Below are 20,857 nucleotides of genomic sequence, written 5' to 3'. Positions count from 1 at the left end.
GTCCTTGCGCAGCGCAAGTGTGGCTACTCTGAGTACGTCGTTGCTTACGCCAGTCGTGCGCTGACCACAGCGGAACGCAATCACAGCGTCAAAAAAAAGAATGCCTGGCCATCGTTTGGGCACTCAGGAAGTTTCGCCCCTATTGATATGCCAGGCCTTTCAATGTGGTTACTGACCATCACACCCTTTCTTGGTTATCCTCTTTAAAAGACCCGTCCGGATGCCTTGCCCATTGGGCTCTGCGCATTCAAAAATGCGACATACACGTCATATACCGCTCAGGTCGCAAGCACACTGACGCTGGCGCTCTGTCCCGCTCTCCCTTGCCAGCCGACAGCCTCCTTCTCCACCATTAAGGCGGTATCCTCGGTCGACATCAACACCTTCGCATCAGAACAGCGCAAGGATCCTTGGGTGGCCTCTTTTTTGGATCTCCTTTCTGGCTCGCCTGCATCTCCCATCTCCGGCTCCCTGTGTCGCCAGGCTGTCTATTTTGCTGTCTGGGATAACCTCTTGTATCGACGCAACTGCCAGCCCGATGGTCTCAAGGGGCTCCTGATTATCCCTTGGAGTTTGCGTTCCGATATGTGCGCGTCTTTCCATACTGACCCACAATGCGCACAAGCAGGCGTTTGAAGACGTACGAGCGCCTGCGGCAACGTTCCTGCTGGCGAGGAATGTTTACTTTTGTCCAAACGTTTGTCCGCTCGTGCCCGCAATGCCAGCGCTGCAAATCTCCGCCTCATCCGGCCCACGGTTTATTACAGCCGCTTCCGTGCCCTTCTCGTGCCTTCGACCATGTGGGAATTGACCTGTACGGGCCGCTACCGCACACACCCGCTGGAAAACGATGGATTATTGACGCAGTTGATCACCTTACACGCTATGCCAAAACTGCTCCTCTACCTGCACCGACCGCCAGTATGGTATGGTATGAAGAACTTTATTTAGGTCCTGAGGGATCAGTCTGGGACTGATGCGGGCCACTCCCAGGTCGGTACAGAGAGGCCGAGCCCCTCTGCTATCACACGGCCCCTCTGGACAGCCCTGAGTTGGTCCGCCAGCACTTCACTGTGCAGCATTCGCTGCCACCACTGTTCACCTCGAGAACCATCACCGGCCAACGCCAAGCAGCGCCACAGCATGTGTTGTAAATCGAGCAAACCCCCACACTTACTACAATAGACTGAAACCCCGCAGTCCGGATTAATTTTATTCATGATGACAGGGTTATGGTACGTCCGTGTCTGCAGAAGCCTTAATGTAACCGCCTGCGGCCTATTTCATTTAGGATGTGGCAACGGGAGTGCCCTGCGCCCTAAGTAATAGTGCTTGGTGATTTCGTTGTAGGTTAACAGTTGGTCCCTGTACTCAGGAGCGGGAGATCCAGCCCCTTCAGGGAGTACACGGCACACTAATCCTCGTGCCTCCCTGTGCGCCACCTCGTTGAGGTTACGTGGGGCTCCCTCCACTGTCCCCATGTGTGCCGGGAACCAAGTAACGGTATGCGAAGTGATATCCCTACCCTGCAGCAGTCTGTTAGCCGGTTCCGCAACAAGTCCTCTCGAGACGGCTGTAATCGCAGATCGCGAGTCGCTAAACACCAAAACTCTTCCAGAATCAATTAGTGCTAAAGCAATAGCCACCTGTTCAGCAACCCCAGGATCTTTGGTATAAATGGAAGCAGCATTTCTAACGCTCCCTTTGCCATCTACTACCACCACCGAATAAGCATTTTTACCATTAATCCATGCGGCGTCAACAAACGCAGACTCCTCCTCCTGATCCTTTGCCTCTCGCAACAAAGCCCTAGCTCTCGCGACCCGCCTCCATACATTGTGCACGGGGTGCACATTCCGCGGAAATGGACGAATATTTGCCCTAAGGTTCACGTTCAACTCGTGTAGGGGCGCCCTATCGTGCGACACAGCTACCGATTCTTCAATTGACTCTAATATATAGCTACCCGGTGGTGTACCTAGCAACCGCTCCCTCTGTGCGGTACGTTGAGCCTCAGCAATTTCATCTAAGGTGTTATGCAAACCCAGTCGTAACAACATATCGTTTGACGTAGTCATAGGCAGACCAGGCGCAGCCTTGATGGCTTTTCTGATTAATGCTTCCAATTTATTTTTCTCCCCCCTATTCCAATTTAGCATAGCTGCCACATACGAGAAATGACACATAATAAATGCGTGAACTAAGTGCATCGCACCTTCTTCTCCTAAACCCCTATGCCTATTAGAGATCCTTCTTATAAGTCTTATGGCCTCCTCCGTTTTCTTGGTAATACGCTGAATGGTACCGACCGCCAGTGACGTTGCCTCCTTTCTGCTCCGTCGTTTCATTCTTCGTCATGGCCCACCTCGGGAGCTGCTGCGTGATAGAGGCAGTGTCTTTCTGTCACAGGTGGTTGAAGGTCTGCTTGCTCAATGCCGCATAGTTCACCGGACAACCACGGCGCACCATCCTCAAACTAACGGGCTTTTAGAGCCTTTCAATCGCACCCTTGGTGATATGCTCACCATGTACGTTTCATCGGAGCATACAAACTGGGAGATCATCCTCCCATTTGTCACGTGTGCGTATAATACGGCTACACAAAGTACCACAGGATTTTCTCCGTGCTTTATTCTCTATGGTCGCGATCCTTCCAATACCATCGATACCGTTTCGCCTTATACACCAGACACATCAGAATGTGCTCGCGTTTCAGCCGTCGCGCGATACGCCGAGGAATGCCGTAAATTAGCCCGAATGTTCACCTCCGCTGACCAACAACGACAAAAAAGCCAATCGTGATGGCGACGCTACCAATACGAACTTCGCTCCCGGCACCCTTGTCTTGTTGCCCGTGCCTTCTACCACGCCTAGATTTTCAACAAAACTTCTCTCGCAATTTGATGGACCATACCGCATCGTAAAACGCACCTATCCGGTCAACTATGTCATAGAGCCGATTACATCGACATCCGACAAGCGCCGCCGTGACCAAGATGTTGTTCGCGTTCGCCGCCTGAAAAAATTCTGTGACCCATTCGTTTCCGCGTCGTAAGTCGCCACGATGGCTCCGCTATCTCACCGGGGGTAATTGTAATGAAGAAGAAGCGCACAAGAACAAGGACAGCCAAATCGTCTCTTCCACGCTTGCTGTGCAACCAGTGGGCCAGCCGGATCGCCAGTGCTTAGCATGAGTGTGAGCCGTCCGGGCAACCAGCTGTTCCTGCTTTGCGTCACCTGCCTCCTCGGTTGTAAAGAGACGTTACCCTCGGAACTGTTCACTGCACCCATTACAACTGGTGGACTTACGGGGTATTCAAGAACATCCACACCCTGGAAGTCCGATCTCGGACTCTGCCTCCCGTCTTGCCTGACTTTTCCCAGCTGACGTCGCCGCCACCCCCCGTTGCCTGCTCTGGCGCTGTCCCCCAACGCCATCCAGCGGTTTTCAGCGGTACGGATGAACAGGACGTCAATGGCTGGTTGGCTACGTACAAACGGGTGAGCTTGCACAATCGATGGGATGATACGGCCAAGTTAAATGCCATCATATTCTACCTTGCGGGAGTGGCTCACATGTGGTTAAAATAGCACGCTGGGCCCGGTAGTAAAATGAAAAAGAAGAGTAGGACGAAGGTTCAAAAAGCACAGTGCATTTGACTGACGTTTCGGTTGGTAGACCGCAGTCATACTGTGCTTATTGAACGTACGTCGTGCTCGTCATGTGCAATATATATATATATATATATATATATATATATATATATATATATGTTGTATATATATATATATATATATATATATATATATGTTGTATATATATATATATATATATATATATATATATATATATGCATTTCTTTATTTATATATATATCTATGTGTGTGTGTGTGTACACCTTTTCAATAAATCCAAAACAACTTCGAAAGCTGTTGTGGTAGTGTCATACTACGTAAGACCAGCCGGTGGCTCTCCACGCATTAATCTGGGCTGGTTATTGAAACTCCGTCGGCAATACCCAGGGTGTCCTACTTCAGTTGGTGGTAATTTCAACGCCCCTCGCCCCTACCCCACTTCTTGCCACCAAGGTAGGCGTGTGCGAGACACCTTCGCGGATGCGTTGTTTGCTCTACTGAACCATCGCGATTCAGCAACGCTGGCTGTACCTCAAGCTCTGCGCGCAGCATACGCACCGGATTTTACATGGTGCTCGGGTCCCGGCACTCCCACTTGGCACCTGAAGCCCAACTGCTGGCGTAGTGACCACCAATCTATCACCATCGGTCTTTATCTGACGCAGGGCTGCCTAGTGCGCCGCAAGTGTGCTGTGGTCAAATGCGACACATTTCGCTCCATTCTCCAAGACACCTCTGTGGACTCGTCATCGCTACTTGTTGACCGAATACAAAGCGCGCTCAATGAAGCTACTACCTTCAGCTGGGTAAGCGTCGATCAACCGGCACCGGATGTCGGCCTTCTCAACTTGTGAGCTGCTCGAAGACAAGCTGAGTCAAATTCCAGCATGTGACGAGAGCACAACGGGATCGCCTTTGAGCTGTTATTCCGAGCCAATGAGGGCAATCATTTGCCTTCCACGCATCACCCGGATCGTTGCTCTCCAAGAAAAAGCTCAGCTGAACACACTAGATGAACTGGTGCAGCAGCGACGTGATGCTCGCAATCTAAAGGCCTCCCTTTTCACGTCCAGCCTATTGCACGCAATGGGTGCTCTCTGCGCTTATGCATTCTCGCACTCGCTTCTACCACCATCATCGCCAGTTCTTCCTCACTGGAGTTTTGTACAGCTCAGCGATACCAAGCCAACAGATATACCTTGCCCGACACCAACTCATGCGAAGGCTTCTCTTCGGGACCAAATTATAGTTCAAGACGGCCACCTCCTACTTGGCTCTATCGTGATTTACGTTGATGCAAGCATCCAGCACTGTGAAACGACCACTGCACTTTACTGCCTTTTGCGCTCTTGCCCTTAGTAAGATGTCCCGGTTTCCAATCCAAGAGCCTCCTTCCTCCTATTGTACTGAGCTACTTGCTCTTCGAGAAGCGCTGCGCTCTGTGTCCGCCTTTCCCATGGCCTTGCAGAAGGGCTGAAATCCGGGCCAATTGGTACATAGTTGAAGGGAAAACCCAGTCAAAAAATACAAAGGACAAGAGGAGAGGTTCACACCACAACGACTGGAAAATAGCGTCGTCCCAGCAAGGCCAGCAGAACATGTGCAACCACATCATCGCTAATGACAGAGCATGAAAAGACAAGATATCGCATCTATTCTGACCGACCTACATATGCAAATTCTTTTTCATGTATGCGCACCGAGGTTGTACTAATGCAGTCGTCACCTGATAAACTGATGTAGTACGCTTCCAGGATTTCTCGCTCTTCTTTGCCATTGCCCTTACCAAGAATCAGTCGTGGTGTGAACCTCTCCTCTTGGCCTTTGTATTTTTTGACTGGTTTTTTCCTTCAACTTTTCCCATGGCCCCCACGGCCCGCACCGTCATGCACACTGACGTACTCCAGGGGATGCGACTCCTGCCACGTGTTCGTCGCAGCCCTTAATTATGTCATCAGACCATCTTCAGGCGGCACGCACCCCGCAGCAGATATCTATCAAGTGGATCCCACACGATCTTTTGAGTTTCCCCAAGTCGTGCCGATTCTGAAACCCGTCTAGCGACATCTATGTCCTAACTGCCTCAGCTATTTCACCTAAATGATGCCACCCTCCTTTTAACAAGAAAAAAGCACCTCCGGTGCCGCACACGTGCTCTCATACCTGAGTGTGCGGTAAAGCTATCCCGTGGTTCGGAGGATCTGGATCGGCGTTGCCCTCACTCCTACCGTCGCTTGGAAGTGGCCGCACTTTCGCCAGTTATATTCCCACTCGGGGTGTCCAGTCTGCCAGTCACGCAATGCTGAAGCCGACATCCACCACCTGCTCTGGGTTCGCTCTGCGCTGAAACGAACGAGGCTCCGGCACATCTCAGCATCGGTACCTTCGCCGTATAATCCTAGCCATTACACTGCTTGGATGCAGGGATCACATTATCTATCCCTCCTGGACTATATTAGATCCACAAATCTTTTTCCATACATTTAGTCGCCCTTCCTCGCCCGCATCCCATGCCACTGTATGCTCTGAGACATTAACATTCGCATTAAAAAAAGCTCGTAAATCGAAAATAGTACCGGAATTACTGGCTGCGTAACACATGCGAAATATACTTTGTGAGAGTATATGGGGGCATAGAAAGTATGGCGTTTTGCAGCGCATGTTCAAGTAATATCGACGTAATATCGACACACTTGGCCGCATGAGCTTCGCACGCAACCTCTCTTGTACAATATCCAATATTCAGAAATTTCAGGACAATTCGAAATTAGGTATGTACTATATGACCCAATACATTAACAAAACTACTTCGTGTATACTACAGCTAGAGCAGTTCTTGTTGCTCAGTTTCTAATATTTCGCGGCAAGTTATTTTATAGAAGAAATATATAAGCAAAAAAAATTTGCTCATAGATATCCAGTAGAAAGCGATAAGGTAGCACATGTACAATGTCAAAATTATTTTGTCGTGCAGACAGTAAGAAAATCAACAACGTCATATTTTAAAAAGCGACGTTGTTCATTATAACTATAAGTACAGAAGCGCACAAAAATCTCGCACAAATTAAAAGGAGCACAAGCGCAAAACACGAGTACCCGCCGTGGTTGCTGAGTGGCTATGGCGTTAGGCTGCTGAGCACGAGGTCGCGGGATCAAATCCTGGCCACGGCGGCAGTACTTCGATGGGGCTGAAATGCGAAAACACCCGTGTACTTAGATTTAGGTGCACGTTAAAGAACCCCAGGTGGTCAAAACTTCCGGAGTCCTCCACGACGGCATGCCTCATAATCAGAAAGGGGTTTTGGCACTTAAAAACCCATAACTTATTTTTTTAAAACACGAGCGTTCTCCAGGAAAAGTTAATCTCTTAGCCATAAGGCAGCGTGTCTGTAAGTAGTTGGCTTTTGCTTTATTTTGCATACCTTGTTAGACTACTTCTTTTCAATGAATAAACATTATCAACCCGCTGATATTTCAGTGTTATTCACATGACCGTCATATTTTATTGAAGCTTCGCTTTGCTTGGTTGCTGTGTTTTCACCGATCGCAAGAAAATTGTGTCACATTTCACGCTCTAATTACTTCTAAACACAAGTCTGCTACCCTGCGGTGCAGGTAGCTAACATAGCAGCATCTTCGTTTACTGTCTTTCATTACATTAGGTTCGGTTATGCGATCATTCATAATCTCTTTTTTTTTACTTCCTGGATTGTGCCACGGGTACAGCTGCGACACTTCATGTCTCTGTATTTTAACGCTCATGGGCAGGCTCTAGACCTCAACCTCAAGTATTCAAAACTTCCTTCCCTGTTCACTTCCTGAGCGTGTGACACAAAGAGCCTGCGGTTTTCAGAGAAGATTTACTATCTGCAATCCCTCGCCATCCCGCATGTTTCATTTGGAAGTATTTTTTATTGCTCAACATTCATCAAAATAACAAATAAGTTGCAAGCTCAGTAAATCCTAAAAGCAACAAATTTCAATAAGCTGGTAGCCGACGTGCAATATAAAGGTGCCCAGCGTCGTATTCACTAAGCCGACCTGGTGTCTGAGTGGCTGTAACGTCCTGCTGCTTATCATAAAGTCGAGGGTGGTTTGGCTCCCAGCGATGCTGTCGCATTTCGAAGTTGGAAAATAATGTGAACCATGATGTATCATAATCTAGGCGCACAATAAAGAAGCAAAGGTGGTCAAAAATAATCCGGAGCATTCCACTATGAAGGTCCACCAATTTCAATGAGTTCTGTTGGGATGTCCAAACTTATGCTTCAATTTCCAGATTGTCTGCACTAAAAGAAGATGCACTATCGCCCTGGCGTAAGAGACGAAGAATCCGTCTAAGCGAGCCAGAGGCAAGAATATAATGACGCATGACATAACCGAGCAGTCGCAACACGACAACAATTTCTACAGAACGTGTACCTCAACGAGCGATGGCAAATGTTTCAGCGACTCTGTCTCGATGCTGTGTCGCTTCTGAATGGCCGTGCCACCGTTTCTCCACATATTTATTCAGTAGGTGCTTCCGAAACCAAACCCGATTCGGCGAGTAGTCTTATCTCTTACAAAAATGAGTTTAGGCTGTCTATGAAGAGCCTATAGACCTTTTATAGACGGCCCTGCCTTTCTATAGATTTGGTTTTTTTTTTGATGCAAAGTCTGTAGACTGTCTATAGATAAAGTTGAAAGGTTGCTATTCCCTTTTGCCTGCTCAAATTCTATGGAAAGTCTATAGAACAAAGTCGATAAAATTGTTTCTTTTTGTCTATGTCCCCTTTATACACTGCCTATAGATGAAAGTCGATACAGTCTCTTTAGAAGAGTTAACTGCTGGGTTAGTTGGTGATCTTGCATACTGAAAAGATTTTGCGCCAAAAGAACAACACAAACAAGAAAGACGACGACACCACGACCAAGCGCCCGTGGCGTCGTCGTCTTTCTTGTGTGTGTTTTTCTTTTGGCGCAATATCTTTTCAGTATGCAAGATAGTCTCTATTTACTTATGTTCATTCTCTGCCTATAGGCTGTCTATAGGCGAGAGTCGATAAGGTTTCGATTTCTTTTTGTGCACTCGCATTCTGTAGACGGTCTATAGAAAAAAAAGGCAATAAGGTGTTCGTTTCTTTTTGGGTATGATCCCCTGTAGAATACCTATAGCTGAAAGTCGACACAGTCGCTATTTATTTTTGTCAATTCTTCGTCTATAGACTGTCTGTAGAAGAGATTCGATAACATTTCTATTTCTTTTTGTCTACTCGCATTCTATCGATGGTCTCAAGGAAAAGTCGATAACATGTTTTTTGTCTACTTCCCCTCAATAGACTAACTAAGATGGAAATAGCTAGTCTATTTATTTTTGTTCATTCTTTGTCTATAGAATGCCTACACGAGAGCAGTTACAGTTTCCATTTCTTTTTGCCTACTCGCATTCTTTAAACGGTGTATAGAAAAAAGTCGATAAGCTGTTTCTTCCTTTTTCTTTATGACCCCTTTATAGACTACCTATAGACGAAAGTCGTTACAGTCTCTATTTAATTTTCGCCATTCTTTGTCTATAGGCTGTGTCTAGGCGAGAGTCAATAAAGTTTCTATTTTTTGTCTACTCGCATCCTATGGATGGTCTATAGAAAAAAGTCGATAAGCTGTTTTTTTTGCCTGCGTCTGCGCTATACGCTACCTATAGACAAAAGTCGATAAAGCCTCTATTTATTGTTCATTCTGGGTCTTTGGACTGTCTATAGACGAGAGTCGGTGACGTGTTGATAATTTTTGTCTACTCCCTGTTTATAGGTTGTCTATAGACGAAAATTTCTAAGGTTTCTATTTATTTTTCTCTACTCCCATTCTATAGCCGGTCTAAAAAAAAAGTCCATATGATGCTTGTTTCCCTTTCTCTACTTGTGCCCTATAGCTTATCTGTAGACGAAATTTGATACAGTTTCCATTTATCGTTATTGATTCTTCGTCTATGGACTGCCTATAGACGAGAGTCGATAAGGTGTACACTCCTTTTGATCTATTCCCAGTCTACGTATGTCTTCACGCACATGCACACAGTCACGTACGCACACACACACAAACACACACACACACGCACACACGCCCATATATATATATATATATATATATATAAATATATATATATATATATATATATATATATATATATATATATATATATATATATATATTGTAGAAGAAGAGTACGACGTGCAGTCACGTGCAATATGACCTGCAATAGGAGTGCCCGTGGTCGAAGGGGCTCCAAGACTGTACGGCTGTCCAGACGCAGTGTAAGTTCCAGGCCTAAGCAGAGTTTCAAGTAGTGGTATTTATTGAACCGCTATTTCGCATCTCAGAGCCGCCGCGCAGCCCTGGAGCCCCTTCAATCGCGAACAAGGGTGTTGCGAGTCATACTGCACGCGAGTGTACGCTGAATTAGCACAGTATATTTCACTGACGTTTCGGCCGGTGGACCAGCCTTTGTCAAATAACGTGTAGATGCATTTGGGCTTCTTTATAAACCCGTGATAAATGAGATAAAGTTGTGCGTAGTAAGAACAACAAGAAAAACAGCGTAAATATAGCGATACCACTGGCGATAGGGATGCCACACACGCACAGTGTTGAAATGAATCGTTCGTTTACTCAGTGTAACCACTTAAAATTAACAAAGAATAAAAATAATAAAATAAAAAGAAATATCGTGATCATAGGCACCGCGCGACAGTACATTCAGGGTGCAGGTGAAGCGCACTGCTCAGTAGTCGTCATAGCGAGCAGGATCAGGGCTTTTATTGGCATGTGTACAGTGGAATACAGTGTCGTGTGCAGACAATGGACATAATGTGACACAGAATTGACGCCACAGCGAAAAAAAGAGGGAAAGTATATAGAGGGTTCTTGAAAAAAGCTGCATCTCAGGGCATACATAAGGAGTCACAGCTAATGTCAAAGATGCTCAGTGGGCACGCTGGTTAGTGTGACTGTGCTTTCGGTAATGCTGGATGACACAGTGTTGAACTTATAGAATAGGTAAGACTCGCGGACTTCGCGATCGTGATGGGAATGAAAGCCTAATTCCAGTATGTGGCCCTGAGGTTCTCGGAAAAATGCCCTGGTAAGCGAATATCTCTTGATAACGGTAGGTTACGAAGCGCATTGGCATTCGATCGGAGGTTATTAAAGTGTATTCGAAGCAAGGTTTCTGTTTGGCCAATATACTGTTTTCTGGAGACTGTGCACTCAAGCATATATACAACATTCGAGGTATCGCAATTAAAAGGTCCGGGAAGTTTTAGGGTAAATTCTGAGGACAGACTAATCACTTTCTATGTGGTTTGCATATGCACACACACCTTGCAGCGTGTTTTTCAGCATGGGGCGCAGCCAGACGCCTTGTGCTCATTTAATTTTGAGGGTGTTAACATATCGCGCAGGTTCTTACACCGTCGGTACACGACGCGAGGCGTTTCAAGAAAGATATCGAGGATATGTTTGCTTTGAGAAAGGACACTGCGGTGGCGTTTCAATATAGAAAACTTTTGGCGCTGATGCCGATAATGTTGGTATGTTAGTACAAGATTGGTGCTGTTACGTTTTTGGGGTAACTGGTTTCCGCTAAGAATGACGGCTCTGTTTAATGTACCTGATCGGCATATGCCGTCGTCAATTAAATTTGACGGATACTGCCGTTTAGCGAGAACACTTTTGAGTTGTTCGCAATTAGAAATGAAATCTTTGCGATCAAAACCCAACGGCTTGGAGCGGTGAGTGTGACTATAGGGGATACCGGTTTTGCAATGTCGCACGTGACTGCTCCGGAAATGTAGAAGCTAGCTTCGATAAGTAGGTTTGCGATAAACTTTGGCTGTAATTTATCTTGGGATAGCTTAACTGTGACATCCGGAAAGTTTACCGAATGTGACGAGTAATTGTGCGAAAATTTCATTCAAGGTTGAAAGTGACTGAACCCTTCTATGAAGGTTAACAGGCTAGCCCTCCCATGAGCCCAAATCAAGAAGATATCGTCAATAAAGCGCTTATAAAGGAAAGGCTGCAGGTTAGTACTGAATACAAAATCATTTTCCAGAACACCCATGAACATATTTGCGTATTTGGGCCTATTCGTGTTCCCTTTGATGTTCCATTAATCTAAACGTAATAACAATGATTAACTTCAAACTTAAGCTCAAGAATAAGCTTTAACAACCATCTCAGGTTTTCTTTATCAAGAGATTTCTCGTAATGGGAATCTTCATAAGTCTTAAGGACTGCTGCAATTCCATCGGCATTCGATGTGTTAGTATAACGAGAATTGACGTTGAGCGTTACGAGGATTGCGTTATGCGCAATGGCGCGATTTAATATACCTTGAAGAAATTAGTTGGTATCTTTTACAAATGACGGAAATGTTACGGGAATCTCGTTAATAAGAGAGTCTATGTAGCGGGATAGGTTCTCACTTGTAGTATTTACGCCAGATTTAATCGGGCGGCCCGCGTTACCTTGTTTGTGAATTTTCAGGAGCAAGCAAAATCAACCAGCCCCAGGACTGAGTGGTACAAGTGACCGAGCGGCTTTTTCCTCTACCTTTTTTCTCTTTTAGTAGTGTCATAAGCGTATCCTTCAAAATGCCCTTAAAGTTATCGGTTGGGTCCTTGGAAAAAGCTTCGATGAAAGTCGCATCCGAGAGGTGTCTGGCAGCTTCCTCTATATAATCCTGCTTATTAAGAACAATCGCTCCTCCCTGATATGAAGGTTTAATAATAATGTCATGGTTATTGCCTAATTGTTCTAGCGCTGTTTTTTCTTCCTTCTTCAGATTCGATCGGTAATGGAACTCGTGTTTTGTATATCGCTAGGATATCAAATTGTACAGCACTTATGCACATATCTAGACATTTATCGCGTTGTGGCGGTGGTGTCCAGTGCTTGTGTGTAGGCACAAGTAGGCTGGTCTCGCAAGCACTTTGACGGTTATGAAAGTACTCGTTAAGGCGCATGTTTCGAGGAATGTTATGTAGGTATGCGGGGTGGGGGGTTAAAAGCTGAAATTCACTGAATCCACCTGAGGCTGGGCAAAAAGTAAGACATTTCAAATTAAAATAGGGGTTTTACGTGCCAAAACCAGTTTCTGATGATGAAGCACGCCGTAGTGGAGGACTCCGGAAATTTCGATCACCTGAGGTTCTTTAGCGTGCACCTAAATCTAAGTATACGGGTGTTTTCGCATTTTGCCCCCATCGAATTGCGGCTGCCAGGGCCGGGATTAGATCCCGCTACCTCGTGCTCTGCAGCCTAACACCATAGACACTGGTCAACCATGGCGGGTAAGTAGGACCTTTCAATAAGGCAGTTATATGAGCATCGGAAAAAGTAACCGTGGATAGGTTTACAGCATTGTTGATCGGTTCAGTGGGCTTACTTATAAGTGATGGTTCAACGAGGCTATTATTTGTATTGATAATACATTCAGAAGGAGCCAATCCATCGCGAATAAACTTATTGCGTTTGAGCGCGCATAAGTTATTTTTCTTAGTATGTTTACAGGCTGCCAAGCATTCAGATTCACACGTCCCCAACTGCGTAGCGAGGCGCATTTCTTCGCTATGAAGATGCAACATACACGAACGATTTGTAGTGATCAACAACTACACGCACTAACTCCAACGACGCATAATTTAATATCTGTTGCCACATTGTTTTGTTAAAAGTGGAAAGTTCGTAGGTAGCCGGTTTCAGTCTTAGCTGTAAGCCTTTTGGAACTACAGAAGCGCTCAAATAGGACGACAACGTAGTGACATAAAACACAGAACGGATCCCTTTCTCAGCAATATTTCTAAGTTTTAAGAACGTTCGAGAAGGCATATGTGGAACAGATGATGATTATTCAACATTTATTGGGCCCGAAATAAATCGGTGGTGCATGCATGCACCAGCCAGGGTGGTTCCCCAGTTACGGGACCCATGTTTTCTCAGCCTCTCCTGGCCCCTGTCCATCAGTGCGAGCTGAATCGGTAGGGCGGGGCTGGATAACAAGGTCTCCCATCGCTCAAGAGGTTGGTGATTGGGGGTGTTGGTGGGAAGGGGAAGAGGGGGCTCTTGAGTTTTGTGCACTATGCCAAGACGTGCGGCAGGGTGCCCTTTTTTAGAAAAAGGACAGAGCATATTGTGTTCCGCAGTGTACATGCGGTTCATCAGTACGGGATGCGCAAGCGATCCCGCCTGCGCTCGACTCAGGATCGTCTGTTGTTGCCTAGTGAGCTTGGGGTGCGGTTCTGGCAGTCTGCACCTTTCCTCTCGGTACGTACGGGTAATGTCCCGAAAACTGGTAACCGGGTGCGGTAGCTCTTCCGGCTCGTTCTCGGCCCGGATTAACATATCGCGGGCACGGTAGTCGGCGATGGCGTTGCCTGCTACCTGCGAGTGAGCCGGGACCCACACGAGCGCTATGGCTCTTCTCGGATGCCTGCACTTGGATAAAATGGCTCGGGCCGCAGAAGAGATTACCCCCTGGCAGAAGCTTCCATAGGCTGTCTTTGAGTTCGGTGACTACGGTGTCCATGCTCGGCTGTGCGAGTGCGAGGGCAGTGCGAGTGCGGGTTACCGGGAACGGGTATTGAGGTGGCCTTCACACGGAGTTCTCTTTGTACTTTCTTTACGAGGGTTGCAACGAGCCGCGTGTGGCGTCTGGAGTAAAGTTGAGAGTCGGACGTTCTAGGAGAAGCCAGGGTGGCACCATGCAAGGGGTTGCACGACGCGAATTCACGCCACAGTAACACGTCACTGTTGGGGTGCTTGCAGCAAAGTTCGCAAATGTGGCTAGCCATGACAGCGACACCTTCGAAGCTCAGATGGAGATAGTCGGCAGCCAGTACTCGGCTTTGGGGCAGGTATTGGAAGACATGGAGCACTAAGTATACTTTTCTTGAGCGACTGCGAATTCACGTAGCACTTCATTGAAATAGCTGGCCTACCGGTTGCAGTGTCGGACGAAGGAAACGTTGCGGTTACCCCTGGGACGATTGGTACAACGAGGAAAGATTGGCGTAGCATACATTCTATAGATATTCGGCATGGTTCTCGTGATCATATAAAGCACAGATCGGTTCTTCTCGAATGCTGCTGCTCCGTTAGTTGACACTATGTTATTCGTGCGAACCAGAAGCATCAGGGTGTTTACCGTTTCCGGTACAAAATTGAGCCAGGAACGGACATTTCCAATGTTGACGCCAACTTGCGAAACGAAAGCTGGTGTTCCTTGTGAACCGGGATTAAAGTACTGATAAAAATACTTTGACTGTGAGTGACCGATGACGACTGTGGTAGTCTTCGTCATAGGATACTTCAGGCTCATGTGCTTTAACGTAGCGGTTGCGAGGGCCATTGCGGGTGAATAGTTGTGGCTGAGGAAATCGCGCAGAATCCGGTAGTAAAATGAATAAAAACAGAGTACGAAGTACACTGAATTAGCACAGTATATTTCAGTGTCGTTTAGCCTGGAGGACCAGGCTTGTTCAAATTAAACATGCCTTTGGGTTTCCTTATAAACCTGCGATACAACAGATAAAGTTGTGCCCAATAATAGCAAGAAAAACAACGTAAATATAGCGATACCACTGGCGATAGCGATACCACACACGTGGCGCACGGTGCAGAGGTAAATCGTTTGTCTACTCAAGATTACAATGCAAACCACTTGAAATCAACAAAAAATTAAAAATAATAAAATAACAATAAAAATGTAGATAATAGGCACCGCGCGAAAGTACTTTCAGGGTGCAGGTGAAGCGCACTGCTCAGTAGTCGTCCTAGCGAGCAGGATGAGTGTAACATGTTTCCATTGTAATATCGTCGGGTTTAGACGGGTTCATGCTTACAAAACCATTGCTATTTGAGGACAATGGCGGCGTCAAGGCATCCTTCTTCTACCCTTGTGGAGTTATGGCACATACCCGCAGCGGCATAGTCGCCAAGAAAACGAGTAAGACGTGTAATATAAGCTTTGCGGTTGATTAAAAAAACTAAAATTCAATCTGAACACGACAAGGAAAGATTAATTATCCGTCAATTTCACGCGAAGAAACCTAAATGTACGTTGTACGTACTTCTTATGTTTTTTTGTAATTGGCGAAGCACGCTCGAGCAATGCACTGCAAGCTTTCTTATGTGCGCGTTGCATGCGACGAGCGTGTGCTACACCTACTTCCACACGCACATGCATACGTCGTCTCAACCAACTACAAGCTCATCATGTCCGAACTGCATGGCAACACTGGTATACAGAATTTCGCACGCTCACATCTGCACCAGCGAACTGTAGGTACTTCCTTTGTCTCAGCGGTCCATGAAGCGATGCGTCCAGAACTCAGCGCTTTGTGTGTATGACCTTATTGGGCCCTCTACTCCCAGTCACAAGGATTAACTAAGAAAAGTACGACGACCTTGGTCATGACCGCGTGAAGGTCAAGAACAGCGGCAGCGACATGTCTGCGCTGTGATAGCGCCTTATCACTTAAATAATCATGCGTGGCAAATGCGAGCGTTGAACTCAGGTGCGTGTGCTGGGAAAAAAAGCACTGTGTAAAGATAGCACGGCTTAAATCTGTTGCATGGGCTGCGCGCGCCGTAACGGACCACGCCACAGTGCGAGGACAGACACGGTAGCATCGTGGCCTTTCTACAATCACGGGCAGCGTGCGTCTTTGAAAGGGCAGAAACATTCTTTTCTCGCAGTAGATATCTAAACCTGTACAAACGAACCGTCTAATTCCCACAGGAAAATTCATTTCAATATACGACGGCTTGTGAGAGCAGCGCTATATTTCCTTTGGTGGGTGAGTACGTCCTCTGCCACTTCTCATTCTTCTTTTTTGTTTCATAAATTTTATGTCTGTTTTTCACCTATAAGACCGCTACTTTAGTAAAAGTTGCTCTCTCTCTCTCTCTCTCTCTCTCTATATATATATATATATATATATATATATAAACTTGGTTACATCCGCTGGACGTTGTCTCCTGCTCCGAGGGACACTAAATTAGTAGCATATAAAACACTAATTCGCCCAATTTTAGAATATGCTTCCTCCGTATGGAGCCCATATAAACAAGGTGAAATTAATTGTATTGAGTCTGTCCAGAGGAAGGCTATTCGTTTTGTTTACCGTCGCTTCGACCGAGCCTTTTCACCGTCAGCTGCTCTTACGGAATTAAGCCTCCAGCTTCTTTCTAGGCGGCGGCACATAGAATCTCTGAAGATTTTCTATTCCTATAAGAACTCTCTTTATCACCTATCAGATCCCTCCCTTTTAATGCCTGCTTGCCCGACTTCAACTAGAGCTTATCACGCCTCTAATATCAGATCACTCCATTCACGCACTAACACTTTCAAATACAGTTTTTTTTCCCCGCATGACTGAAGAATGGAATTTGTTACCTGCTGAAGTTCGTTTGTTACCGATTTCTCAATTTTTAAATGCTATTGCTGATGCATAGTTCCTTCAAATTTTTATATTTCGTTTGTTACCCATTTCTCAATTTTAAAATGCTATTGCTGATGTATAGTTCCTTCACCTCTTTATATTTCCATGTTTTTGTTTTTCCATATAATCAGTTTTCTTCGCATGTAAACCCACTCCTGCCATAGCCCTAATCGGCTGCAGTATGTATAAATAAATAAATAAATATATATATATATATATATATATATATATATATATATATATATATATATATATATATATATATATATATAGTCATATAATGAGAAGCCAACAAACACTGACACCAAGTACAACATAGTGGAAATTGCATGTGCTTAATAAATGAAAGTAAAGTAATGATAAATTAATGGAAATTAAAGTGGATGAAAAAACAACTTGCCGCAGGTGGGAACCGAACCCACAACCTTCGCATGTCGCGTGCGATGCTCTACCAATTGAGCTACCGCGGCGGCGTTTCCCCATCCACTTTCTTGGGTATTTATGTGTACTAGTAGAACCCTGGGAGTGTTAGCCAGCGCCACCACTCACAGACCTTGGCGGCGGACGTGGAACGTCTTTTTTGCCGCAGGCGTCACGAGAACGTGATCTTTTCGGGTGAAGGCAACTGGTCAATAAACCCACATATGCTACCCACTATGCCTTCAGGTAGCATATGTGGGTTTATTGACCAGTTGCCTTCACCCGAAAAGATCACGTTCTCGTGACGCCTGCGGCAAAAAAGACGTTCCACGTCCGCCGCCAAGGTCTGTGAGTGGTGGCGCTGGCTAACACTCCCAGGGTTCTACTAGTACACATAAATACCCAAGAAAGTGGATGGGGAAACGCCGCCGCGGTAGCTCAATTGGTAGAGCATCGCACGCGACATGCGAAGGTTGTGGGTTCGGTTCCCACCTGCGGCAAGTTGTTTTTTCATCCACTTTAATTTCCATTAATTGATCATTACTTTACTTTCATTTATTAAGCACATGCAATTTCCACTATGTTGTACTTGGTGTCAGTGTTTGTTGGCTTCTCATTATATGACTAATAATTATCGGGTCCCTCGGTTAACCCCCTTTCTTCTCGTTTATATATATATATATATATATATATATATATATACATATATATACATATATATATATATATACATATATATATATATATATATATATATATATATATATATATATATATATATATATATATATATATATATATATATATATATATATATATATATATATATATATATATATATATATATATATGTATGTATGTATGTATAGCGAATGTGCAGAGAACGAATGATCGTTGTCCCTCTTGGCATACTTACATTAGATTGGTCGCTTTCGAGCGCTCTAGCGCACTCTCAAAGTACAGTTTGCACTTGACCGGTGACAAATCGAGCACTCGAAACACATTTGCCTCGCAAATAGGGAGCGCCGCGGTCTCGCTCAGAGCGCTTGAAGCGGCCTCGCCTGCGAGCTGGGAGTGCGACCGAGATCCGACAGAATTCCAATCACGTGCTCCTCCGATTTCTCTAGAATACGCTCAAAGATCGGCTTGGACTTGCTTTCTCAGGCTGCAATATCGAGAAGCAGCGTTGCAAGCCTATTCGGTGTACGAACCAGTCAAATGTGCCATTAGTTTCGCAGATACTCCCTGCACGAAATATTGATGCTGAACCACCCGTATATATGTGGCAGAAGATTTCCATTTTTTTTTCCTTCAATGCATCAAAAGTTCTGTACCTTTTGATAAACTTCTTATGTGCCTTATGTATGTTTTCCTTTTTTTCTTTCTTCGCATCTGCATGAGCCATATCCTAAAGCAGAAGATTAAGCGGTCAGCTTTGTGAGTCGCCAAATACGGGCTTTTGATTGTGTTATGCTATCAATACAAGTAGCATACGCACCTATAACTGAATATGTCACAAGAAACGGGTGTCTCGCGCAATGTGCAACGATAGAGCTAGAGAATAGGCGCGAAATGTGAGTAAGCAAAGCCGTGGAGCTGTGCAAGGACGTCAGGCGGGCATCAACGGATAAGCAGAACACAAATCAATATTGACTTTAAATAAAATGGACTATGAATGAGAGGACAAGTGAAACTGCCCATGAAACTTAAAGCCCAACTATTATTTTAAGTACTGGCGCAGGAAGCGGTGTTGCGGGGGCGCATTCCAATGGAACGTTCAGGTTCATTTTCAAGGTGCTTGTTACTGCTGTTTATTCTATGGTGTAGCACATCGCAACACACTTCGCATCTCAATAGCTTCCTGCTGCTACATTTATCCAGTATTTGTGAGTCTGTCAATCTCGTCCGATATGTCACACAATATGCCCTGTTACTGAGTGGCTAATCTACACAACGGTTATTCAATATGGCACAGTGAGAAAAAAATGGAACCCGTACGACGCGGTTGGATTATGCCTAGCAATTGAGAAATTTTAAACATTTTTTTTTCATTAAAGAGGTCGTCACCTATGCGCGGTTTTGGCGGCCATACCTCGCCCTCATTGCCGGCCGTCTTCAATAAAGTTTTCACTCACTCACTCATTGAAGAGCGGACAGGGGTTAGAGGCTAGATACGGCAGCATACATACATATTGTGATTCATGAAGCGCTCACAATGAGTACAAAAAGAAGAGATGCACAAGACATGCGCAGGTACCTATTTCCTTCACGCGAGAGTTGAAGTGATAAAGTGCCGTGCGCAGTGCCCCACTCCATTCCCAGCACCAAACTCCTCTGTAAGACATCGTCCTTGATCGACGTCAACTAGCGGTTGAATCGTCTTCCAACTTTATTTTGTGGGTCATTGTGAATGAGAGTGTCACCATTGATAGACTTGGCAAAGCATCCGATGAAACTTTCAAAGCGTCTTTCTTTTTCTGGATCAATCGGAATGAGAGTGCGTGGCTAAGGCTGTCCTGCTATCATTTATCACCCGGGAGAGGTCGGATCTCCTGTCCCACGGTAGTATCGCATGTCGAGGTTGTTTCGCTTGCAGTAAACTAAAGATGTGTACTACACTACTGCGCAAAACGTTAAAAAATTGAATGAAATAATATGTAGGCTGAACGTTTCTACACATCAAGAGATACGTGCCCACCTAGGTTATGACTTGCATCAATGTGCTCCATTTGATTGGATAAATTCTGACCCCCCCCCCCCCGTTCATTTCTTTTTTTCTGTGCCGACTGCAAACCGAGAGCGAAAAAATGTTTCACTATGCCGTGCGTTCAACAGACGCTGAAAATGAAATCTTTCCATTAGTCATTCCATTGCGGTCATTGCGATGATAGCGACACTGGCCTTGTGACGCGGTCGAAAAGAGGGTGGTGGGTAGAAGAACGGAGTTTATTGCGGTGCAGTTGTTAACAGATAAAGCTTATGGCGTCGCTATGGCCAATACGGTGGCGGTGGCACGAACCGCAAGATGAATACGTACCAACTGGATCAGTTCTCAACTCTAGTGCATACGCACACGCATACAATAAAGTGGGTGAAGTTTCCAAAGAATGCTAATCGCACTAAAAAGAGAAGGAGAGAAAGTTCACCACAGTTTCCACAGCGCTGGCTTACTTCAAGCACTCGAAGCAACTGGCTTACTCAATGCACGAGTAATTTTCCGTTCATACTCCAATAAGTCCCATTTCATATAAATATTAGGCCATTATCTATTAGAATAAATCGCACATCCTATTACACAAGTGCTTCAGCTAACTTAC

General features: G+C 45.4%; 1 protein-coding gene across 1 annotated transcript in view; it reads left to right on the top strand.

Moving 5' to 3' along the window:
• The first annotated feature begins 3,227 nt into the window (after positions 1 to 3,227).
• The window catches only part of LOC135913081 (juvenile hormone acid O-methyltransferase-like), a 30,948-nt gene continuing 13,318 nt past the window's right edge, over positions 3,228 to 20,857 (top strand). Inside the window, exon 1 of the mRNA XM_065445748.2 lies at positions 3,228 to 3,501. The gene's annotated coding sequence lies outside the window, so the exon portion shown is untranslated. The remainder of the gene's footprint in view (positions 3,502 to 20,857) is intronic.

Source organism: Dermacentor albipictus, chromosome 2 (assembly GCF_038994185.2).
Source record: "Dermacentor albipictus isolate Rhodes 1998 colony chromosome 2, USDA_Dalb.pri_finalv2, whole genome shotgun sequence".
Taxonomy (NCBI): domain Eukaryota; kingdom Metazoa; phylum Arthropoda; class Arachnida; order Ixodida; family Ixodidae; genus Dermacentor; species Dermacentor albipictus.
The sequence above is the reverse complement of the archived record's forward strand: the minus strand, read 5'-3'. Positions and strand labels throughout refer to the sequence as shown.